General features: G+C 37.1%; 1 long non-coding RNA gene across 1 annotated transcript in view; it reads right to left on the bottom strand.

Moving 5' to 3' along the window:
• Nucleotides 1-3,137: 3,137 nt before the first annotated feature.
• LOC149115497 (uncharacterized) overlaps nucleotides 3,138-10,489 on the bottom strand; it is a 22,239-nt gene continuing 14,887 nt past the window's right edge. Inside the window, exons 3-4 of the long non-coding RNA XR_016206063.1 lie at nucleotides 10,332-10,412; nucleotides 3,138-4,261 (exon numbers count right to left, since the gene is read on the bottom strand). This is a non-coding gene — a long non-coding RNA (uncharacterized LOC149115497). The remainder of the gene's footprint in view (nucleotides 4,262-10,331; nucleotides 10,413-10,489) is intronic.

Genomic DNA, 10,489 nt, shown 5'->3' with positions numbered 1-10,489 from the left:
GAAGAGAGAGGACCCTGGGAACGAGGTTGAAACCAACTTTGAGAAATTGAACATTACGTCATGGTGAACATATTTACGTCATCAGCAATAGCAATGTTCATGGCTAAACATGGATATTGACACGTAACATTTCATGTTAAATTATCAACTTGAAAGTCGAATTCTCAAGTTGAATTTTGGCGGGATTGGTGCGCCTTTGGTGACTCAACATTCGACTTGGAGATTCAAACTTCATCTTTCGCTGACAGCCCATGTGTCAAGATCATTATTGGCATGTTAACATGAATGTTGATGGATAAAGTTGAACATTGAACTGTCACTTTGCAAGTTGATGTTTAAAGTTTCGATGATTGTGATACAAAGTAGAAAGTTGAAGAGTGAAATATGATGTTGATGTTTGCCAAGTTAATTGTTAGACTGTCAAGTTGAATGTTGTGATCAACTTTGATTTTTGGCTGGGATGAAACTCCATAGCAATGATCTTACTGAATAAAGCTATCTATCTTATTAAAGGAAGAAATAAACAGTCCGTTTATAAGGAGAAACAATCCGTTTCCCTTCTTTATTTGATCCTAGCATACGCATCAATTGTAGTTTGAAAACAGCAGATGATATTTGTTGATCTGACCTAGGGGTAATTCCAAAAGACACGCAGTCACAGTAGCGTTTTTCACACGAAAATGGGAGAAGTGGCGCTACCTGAGAAACAACTGCCGTTCTCGGTCAAAGCACACGACATATAACAAACCGCGTGGCTCTGGGGGTGGAATTACCCCTAACGATTCTAGAACGCATGCGTTTTACATGTTGGGTTCTACCACGAGGGAAAACACTCAACGTTTTTGTGTGATCTCGTATGAAATGTATCTTCCACCTAATGTATTAGTCAACATGAACGATAACTAAGCTACGCATGCGTTTAGGGCAAATTAGTTTTGTTCTTAAGAGAATGGTACAATAAGGAAAGCAAAGGGTTTTCTGAAACAAATTTATAGCTTTGTGAAGTTATTACAGAAGTAACGTAGGTACCACACAGTTTACCTAGTGTTCACAAGTACCTGCCCCATCCCACCCAACCCCCCTTCCTGCAAGGCTACTTAATTAATTGAAATTAATAAATTACAAACATTAAATTTTACACCTTGGTGCCATAGTCCTTTAGCGACGTCAGCCCCCAAACCATCTCAATAGTGCACTCTGCACTAAAAACAACATCAGGTAATACAGGTTTCGGGACGAGGTTGGTTCCTTGGCTCCATATTGTACCGTTGTAGTTACGTCCTATGTAGCAGACATGTCCTCTGACGTAATGTGATATACGGAGCCAGTCATATCATGCGTTCTATCTAATGACACGCAGCATATGACTGGTAACTAAACTCCGTTGCAGTTCGGTCTTCGAGCAAAATTGATTTTTGGAGGGGTAGCGTACGGAAGCAGTATTTGACTTTGTATGTCTTTAAACTGAACCAGAGTGACTCTGAACGTAAATATGCAGCGACTATTTGCAAGAATGGCATTTACCTCACAAGATTTCTATCGGAAATTGACCGCTTAGTGTATTTTCAGTTTCAAATTCAACATGAAAGTTCGATCGAAGATTTAAACAGTGGTTGCTCTCCGGTTTGCGAACTGCGTGTTCCCGGCCAGCCAATAGTAAACTCCGCGCTTTGATTATCCTCAAATTATTCAGATCGTTTAATGATATTACAGAGGCAAAACAAAATTTCTGAGAAGCAGTGTAACCAATTTTAGTTTCGGTGATGTAAAACTACCACTCAATCTGCGCAATATTTCTCTATTCCCAATCTTGTCACTCACACGAAATCCGGTTCGCGAAAGCCCTCTTCTCAGTATAAGTTTGTTGAGGCTGACTGAACCTTTTTGGGTAAGCCGTCTCCTGTAGCACCGAACATTTATTACAGAAATTTTCTTGTCGAGTAGATTTTTATGGCCGGAGTGCTTTCTAACTGTTCCTAGTTCGCTTTGCTTTACAAAACAGCAGTAGTAGTCAAAAAACCACGGAGCACTTTGTGGCCTATTGAAAACACCACAGAGCGCTTTGTGGCCTACTCAAAACACCACAGAGCGCTTTGTGGCCTATTCGAAACACCACAGAGCGCTATGTGGTGTTTTATTTTGGGATTTAACATTGAAAACTGGATGGTTCGTTGACTCGCAAATATCTCACAGCTATTTTCTGAAATAATTTGGTTTTTCCAATTTTTCACACCACAAAGCGCTTTGTGGCCTATTCAAAACACCGCAAAGCGCTTTGTGGCCTATTCAATACACCACAAAGCGCTTTGTGGTCGTCATCGTAATCATAGCGATTCTGTCAGTGGAAGTTATACTATGTGGACAAAACTGGCAGAGGGGCTCTCTTATTTTGACAGGGAGGTTGGCAAGATTTTCGCCCCACCCCTTACATTAATTATGCATGCATTTTTTGACTGACTCGTTCTTTTCACGATTGCTGTTTGAGTATAATGTGATAGTTTGAGATAGTTGCATACATAATTAATGTATGGCGCTGAACGGAAATCGTACCTGGAGGTTAGCAGAGTGCTCTTAAAGAAACCTCTGAAAGGAACCAATAGATTTTCGCAAACGTGCTGAGCAAGGTTATGTTGAACACTATTTCAGTTTTTGTTTTTAGAAAGAAATATCACCGAATCTCCGATATGAGACTCGATACCCTTAAAAGTACTCGTTATGGTTATCAGACAGAGCACTGACTGCTAATGAGATTTGCATTCCTGGGATCGGCTGGAACTAGCTACAACGGGTGCGTGTTACTAACCGGGAGAGACGATGAAATGAAAGCAGAAGGTTGAAAATTAGGAATTCAGTGATACCTCAACCTATCACTTGTTTCGGTTAGAGAATCTTAGAGGGATTTATTATGTTCATTGATTTATAGCTCTATTGTTAGTCCTCGTTTGTAGGCACACCCCTCAGGAATTTAGCATTGAACATGGAATGAAACTTACGTCGGATACTGATACGGGTATTTCTTTTTTTTAACAAGTCTATGGATCTCGCCACAACATTGCAAGGCGAAGAACTCGACCAATGTTTTACCAACACGGACCTCATACTAGTTCAATAACATAATTCAGTTATGACAAAGAAGATTACAAATCTTTTTTTATTTATTTATGGCTAGACTGGAATTTATACAACTGGTGTTTTCATGAGCAGGTATAATTACCATTATCACTATCAACTGGAATCTTATAGATCTTTCTACACACGGGCGAACCAAAACAATCTGACTTGTGACCTTGAATTAATTGGCTTGAGTTATCTGCAATGCTCACGTATGATACAAACCGTTGCTTTATCCAAACATTTTCGAAAATTATATTTTAGGGCATGTTTTTAGCCTGTGTTGTAAAACCACTATAATCTTGAGATTTGTATTGTTACAAAGGCAAAATAACCAAAGTTAGAATTAGTTTGAGAAATTCTATTTTTGACAGATAAATGCCTTTTGGACATACTAATATAATACTTACCATTGCATTTACAGTGGTGCACTTCTAACACAGGCCACCAAACTAATTTTTTTTCATCATTGTTTGATATGTTTTCAACAACTTTCCTATGGCTTCCATTCAAATCTGGCAAATCCAAATTATGAAAAGAAATGTGAGAGGTGGAGTTGTCGACTGATCAACAGGTTACATGATGCTTGATATTTTCACCATTCATGCATTTTGATTAGCTTATTTAAACCAGGGAAGGTGGACACAGTTAGTCAGGCACGACTGTGACTGGGTTCTTATTACAAAGATGAAAAGTTCTGTCAATCTTTTGTCCCTTAAATCTAGATCCAACAAACTAGTCACAGGCAACACAGTGATTTGTGGTTCATTTAGTAAAAAAAAAAGTAATGACATATTTTCTTCAGCCTTTGAGCTTGGGCTAATTTCAATAAGCTGTTGTAAATGTAGAACAATCAAAACAATTTCAGACTCATCCTCTATTTACTTAATTATTACTTATTAATACATCTGTTAAAGAAATCCTGATAAAAATTTAAAAAATCTACGAAATAAATACTGATTTTATCTCTGTCACTAAACTCATCCTCTATTAACTTTCTGTAGAGGTGTTCATCATCATTGTCTTGTTCTTCTTGCCCTTCCGCTTGTTCTTCTTGATCCTCTTGTCCTTCTTCTTCTTGTCTTCTTCTAACTTCCCCTCCTCCTCATCGATCATATCATCTAATGCCTCCAGGTATGGTTTGGCCAGGCTATTAAAAATATGGAGAGGGATTTACTTCATCAATAGACACAACAATATTGTGGAAAACTGAAACTTTCTGTGAAGGGGCCTGTTTCGGCTATTTCGTGTTTTCTTTGTGTCCTTTTTTGTTCCGTATGTCAATGTATTTTTTCACATTCTGCATGCTTTTTTTCTTGCGTCGTATACAAATTTCGTTGCGTATATATTTGTGTTATCCTTTCATGTTCATTTAGTGCTAGTTTATCGTCCGGTACACTTGTATCTTCTTGGTTCCCTGAACCCTGTTGCCAGCATTTTGGTAAGCCGTTTAGTTTATCGTCTGTTTGTATTTTTCTCTTAGTTTTCTGCCGTCTTCAGTTAGTTATTTGTAGTAATTCGTTTCATGTTTATCTTTAGGAATTTACCTTCCTCCTACGGAAAGTGAAATAAATTTGCTGGACTAATTGAAACTCGCTTTAAGTTGTGTCTGAAGTCGGCCCTTTGCCTCTTCAGGGCCCATTTCTTGAAACTTCCTGGTTATTCAAGGGCTTGTCAACTTACAAGGACCGTTTTCAGGCTGCTGTTTTGGGCCCAAAGCACCAAACTACCTAATGAAACTGAAATCAGTTTTTAAAAAGAGCATTGGAATTATAATCTAAAGTACAACAGTAATATTATTATAATTCAAATTATAAATATTCATACTGTATTTTGAAAGTGGAAGTTTTTTCACGAGGAATGTGAACGCCTTAAAGAGATCTTTTCCCGACTGTGCTATCCTAACGACCTTGTGCAGTCAATCATTCGCAGATTTATTGAATCAAAAGTGTCCGAGGATTCACATACTCGAGTGGCTGATAAAAGAGAAGCCCCAGTCAGAATCGTGTTGCTCTACAAGGACCAGAAATCTGCAAACGTAGTACGTAAACAGCTGGCTGACCTCAGTCGGAAGATCAATGCAGATATTACCCCAGTTTACACAAGTAGAAACATCAAGGATGAAATTAAGGTCAGGGAAGACAAGCAGCCTCTTGTGAGTCAACAATGCGTGGTGTATTCATTTCAGTGTGGCCTGTGTGATGCAGGCTATGTCGGTTACACGTGCCGACACCTACACCAACGAATGGAAGAACACAAAGGATCGGCAATCGGAAACCACCTCAGAGAGCAGCACGATATGGGGCCAGAAGACATCGCACAGAGTTTTCGAATCTTAAGAAAGTGTCAGAACAAATTTGGCTGCCTTATTTTTGAAATGTTTTTTATCAAAGAACAGCAACCAGTGCTAAACAAACGGTGCGATTCAATTCGCGCCAAATTATTTGTTTAGAGCAATTCTTGCTAAGATTATTGTATTTTTCCATTGTATACTTTTAACACTTTTTCACATATTTTATTACATTTTAGCGTTCGCCCCATTTTTATCTATTATAAGTTGTTTTTAACATATTTATGGCTATATGCTAATGTAGAAAATTTACTCACTTGAAAATGACCTCGTAGAGGTCGAAACGTCGTGACTTTTTAGCGCTGGTTTTTATTTCAAAATCGATTTCTAAGAAACTACTTATTAACATACTGTATTTCTATACCTAACTAAGAAAACCAGTTTTTGATTAATATGATGCAAATGGACTTCTCTATAAACTTACTTCCTTCAACTTAAATGTCTGCTAATTTTTCACGCAAATAGCAAACCACCAGTTGTGATTGCAGTTACCCGTCTCACTCTACATAGCAATTTTCAATTTGGTTTCAAAATTAACTTGCATTTGGGTTTGCATCACTGTGCTCTGTTTTGCAGCCTGTACTTTCTTTGTTGTGTTGTTTGTAATATTGTTAATACTCTGGTTCTGGTTTCAAGGCACTTCAATGAAAACTGTTCAGACATCACTTCCTTCCTGCATGAGATGAAGTAATAATTAAAAGCACATGCCATTTTTGGTCTGGGACATTGATGTGGATTCCTGGACAGGCCCCCAGAGGAGCTCCCATCTGCTTTCAAAATTATATCATTAGCCTAGCAAAACTAGTGCCAGTCCCAAACCCCACATTAGAATTTAAAATCCTTAATACTTCCTAAATTTCATTTAGATGTCGCTAAAAAGTCTTTTTATTATCATGGTGCATGCACATTTAATAGCCTTCCAACGAACATAAAGATTTTACCACCTAAGGAACGTTTCAAGGCTATCTCCGATTTTTTTTCTTAGGTTATTTTTTAGAACATTTTCAATTCTATATCCAATTTTTATGAGAACGCTATTACCTTTTTAAGCTTTTAAATTTTTTAAACATTTCAGCGTATCTTTTAAAGTAGTTAGTTTTTTTATAGATATATATATTATTTATACATGCTCTTTTTATTTTACGTTATACAGGGCCCCCGTTGATACCAGTCCTGCGACTGAAGGGGTCACCCTGTTTAAATATTGATTATTATTATTATTATTATTATTATTATTATTATTATTAAAACTCATAGTCTTGTTGTTATTGGGATAAGATGTTCTAGGTTCCGAGCTACTGTGTCTGAAACACCTCACAAGATTAGAAGCCACAGATTTAGGAAAGCCATTCCCTAACAGAACATTTTAATCATTGTTCTTTGTTTCTGAATGAGAGAGTCTATTTCACATGTACGAGAAGCCTGGTGTAACAAGGCCTAACCCAAGTAATTTTGCTAAGTCAACGTACTTGACTAGAAAACAAGACATTCTGTCCAGTGTTTGTGTGATTCCTATAAATGTCAATGGATATTCTTTTCAGAGAAATGTCCAGGAAATGGATCAAGCCACCTTCAAATTTGTTGACCGTAAAACATGTCAGATTTATTTGGTTTGTCCATCAACAGCATATCTTCAAAATAACGTCCATAAAACTACTCATTTATAAGGCCACTGTCAAGCATTTTACGAACAATATCATTTTTGAGTTTTGTCATGATAAAAAAAAACAACGGCCTAATGAAGAACCCAACAAAATGCCATCAATTTGGTTGTTGAGTGCTCTCTTAATTAATTTGGTGTTAATCAATTTATTGTCATTAACTCCAAAGAAACCAATCTGAACAACTGTCAGGGCTTGCAAACTCCAATTCCTCTTAGAGTGAAAACAAGGTGTTTTACTTCCACATCTACATGGGAGAGTATCATAATTTATGTGGGTGGTGGTGGTGTATCGAGTTGTGTTTGACAAACCCTTTTCATTTTTTATGTTTCTACATATAGCAATATAAAGGAACTGTTTTTTAACTGTTTAATAGCAAACCACTTTATTTTTAAAAAGTGCCTGTTATTTTTAGTTAAAGTTAATTTGGCTAACAATTCCTTTCTATTTAAATGTATGTTGCTTGAAAACTGTGATCTGGTGGCCCTAGATGCAATTTGAGTTTTTCTGTAATTTTGAAAAGTCAAGCCCCACTGTTTGTTATTAATATTGTATCAAAAGGATAACACCATTCTTATCATGGTTATTCTATTGATTCCGTTTCATCATTACTTAAGGTGGTTCTGCAGTTATTGTGGGCACACTACCCCATGTCAAAGTTTGCAACATAAATTTTGGGGCTTTGAGGTGTTGACTAAGAAATTTTGGGAAATATTTTGTCATTCACTCGGTGATAATGTTACTTAATTCCATTTACTGGGGATAATATTTTTATTCTTACTGGTGTTTGACTGGACCCCATTTTTTGGACAACAACACTACCAGTAAAAAAAATTTTGCTGGCATACTTTTACTCAATTTCTGGAACCAGCTTATTTTGACTTAATACAAACCATGCCCAAGTTTCGGGGAAATCATTTGAGCAGAAGTTCAGAAGTATTAACTTAAAGGTCAAAGACATGTAAACTCAACTCTAACATTCACTGAAAGTTTCTACAATTGACTCTCATTTCCGAAACAAGCCATGAACCCAAATTTTGTGAGAAGCTTGCCCCAAAGCTTGCTAAATAAAAGTGGCTAGTCGATTACTGATCGTGCGAACCATAAAAAGCATTAATCCCTAGCTCTTAAAATACTATAAAATGCTTGATAACCTCATTGAATTTTCAAAGATGCATTTTGCAACAGTATTTGGAAATAACTTTTGTGTCAAAGTCTTTCCACACAAATTGTACGGTACGGCAATATTTTGGCTATAAGTTTTACTGTTGTGACTCAAAAAGAAATGGGGGCACTGTTGTCAGGATTGTAAGCTACTCCCCGACTGATCTCTGGTGAGGAAGAGAAGCAGTTTTATTAATCTATGATTACAAATACAAAATAGGTACTACAGTTACAGGCTGAGCCATCTTTTTGCCATTCCTTAATATATAGTTAAAAAGACAATTATTAATAATAACAATAAAATAAAAATAGCAATAAAAACAACAACGATGACAACAAAAATAATAACAATAATATTAATGATAATGATGTGCTTCTGGGCATGAATTATGTTTTCATTCATGACAGTTGGTTCATCGTATTTGACCAGTAAAAGTGCTTCACTGGGTCTATTTGTTAGAAAAGTGGAGTCTCATCAAAATGTGTGGGCACAGTTCGTGGATGTTTAAAATCTTGTGAGGGATGTGCTCTATGACTGATTAATCACCCAATGAATTACTGTTGCAACACCAAAACAAGAAGGCAAGTTTATAAAAAAGTTGAGCATTTCTGCAAGTTGAAATTTTCTCGTGAGTGTTAATGGGCAACAAAAGTCTACTAGGTAGGCAACTAAAAAGACACATGGGGAACCAACAAAAACAGAACTAGTTGCCCAAAGGGCAAATTAGCAAGAAAGTTAGTGTCGAACACTGCATTAATAGCCGTCAAGCTCATTCTAAGAGCTTTGTGGCATCCAAAAGTTTTCTTTACTCTGCCTCCTCGACTGCGCAATGTACGGGTCTCCATACATCTGCATGTCCCCTGATCCCAGAAGCTGAAAACACTACAAATCATGCCGATTTGAAATAAAATCAACGCAAACTGGATCACAGATCTGTTACAATCAATCGCCACTTGCTGGCCATTATTATGTTTAAATCTAGTTACCAGTTCGAGAAACGTCCGCAGAACGTAATCGCAATGCATGCCTGGAAGGGTCTTTACACCTTGTGCGCGGGAAGACATGGCAGTCGATACAAGACAAATTTTATAAGCCTAAAACCAGTTCTCGCTTTCCAAACTTTGACGCTAGCAACGCTTGGCAAATGGGCCACAACTCACGAGAGGGTATTTTTCTTGGGCAAGAACTGCTCTTGGACTTTGCTACCCGGCTCGATCTGACTTCGAATGCCGATAACACGATTACGGTATATCAGCTGCCTTCGAAGTTTCAGAACACATTTTGATTCTTTAAAACGTGCTGATGACTTACGGGTTTATCGAGGCTTTATGATGCCTCTCAACCACCAGGCAGGCACACAAGGTACTTTAAAACAATGCTTAAGATATTAGTTGACAGAGCTCTAATGCGGCACATCTCTTTTTTGTTTGATGGCATTTCGTTTGACGCTCGATCGATTCACGTGTTGTGTTCACATCACAATAACCGGTGTAAACAATCCGTTCCCAGATTTCCGCTCTATATGCTGTGGGATTTGGTTTTGACTTCATACACTATAAACAGTCTGCCTGTTTGCTGTTCAACAAATAAACTCCTAAAGACATGGCTAGGAAAAGCCAAGTTTTTTGCCTACGTTTTAACTCGAAAACAAAGCAAAAACCAGTGACAAAAATACAGAACCACATTTTTCTATTACATTGAAGACCACATGCAAAACTTCAGCTAATTTGGAGCAAGAAAAAAGAAAAGCAACCAAAATCGTCACTTATCCCCTTTTATGACTAGCTTCTTCATTTGGTTTGCAATGTTCTTCTTAGTATTGCTGGAGTACTTAGTGTACAAGAAAAAACTCATAAGCTAACCAGATATTGAAGCATAATATGAGGACATAAGCCCTAAAATTCTTGAGAAAGTGCTGCCATTACAGTTAAGACCCAATTACGTACAGGTAACAAAAAAATGAATTATTTTGGCAAGACACAACTTTAAAAAAGTTATCAATGCATGGCAACTGATACATATCATGGTAAGAGCTGATGCTCACCATCCCTAGTTCCTTCTCTAGTACGACTTTCTTCGGTTTGTACATGTTTTCCCTCATTCAACCCATGATGATCATCCATTACTGCAAAAACAGAAATTCAAAGCATTATTGTTAAACACAAAATCACACAAATGCAATTATATTTTAAGTTACACTGA

Source organism: Orbicella faveolata, unplaced genomic scaffold (assembly GCF_042242905.1).
Source record: "Orbicella faveolata isolate gen_17 unplaced genomic scaffold, um_ofav_v1 contig_13, whole genome shotgun sequence".
In the NCBI taxonomy this organism is placed as follows: domain Eukaryota; kingdom Metazoa; phylum Cnidaria; class Anthozoa; order Scleractinia; family Merulinidae; genus Orbicella; species Orbicella faveolata.
Note: the sequence above shows the minus strand (reverse complement) of the source record. Positions and strands in the feature narration are given on the sequence as shown.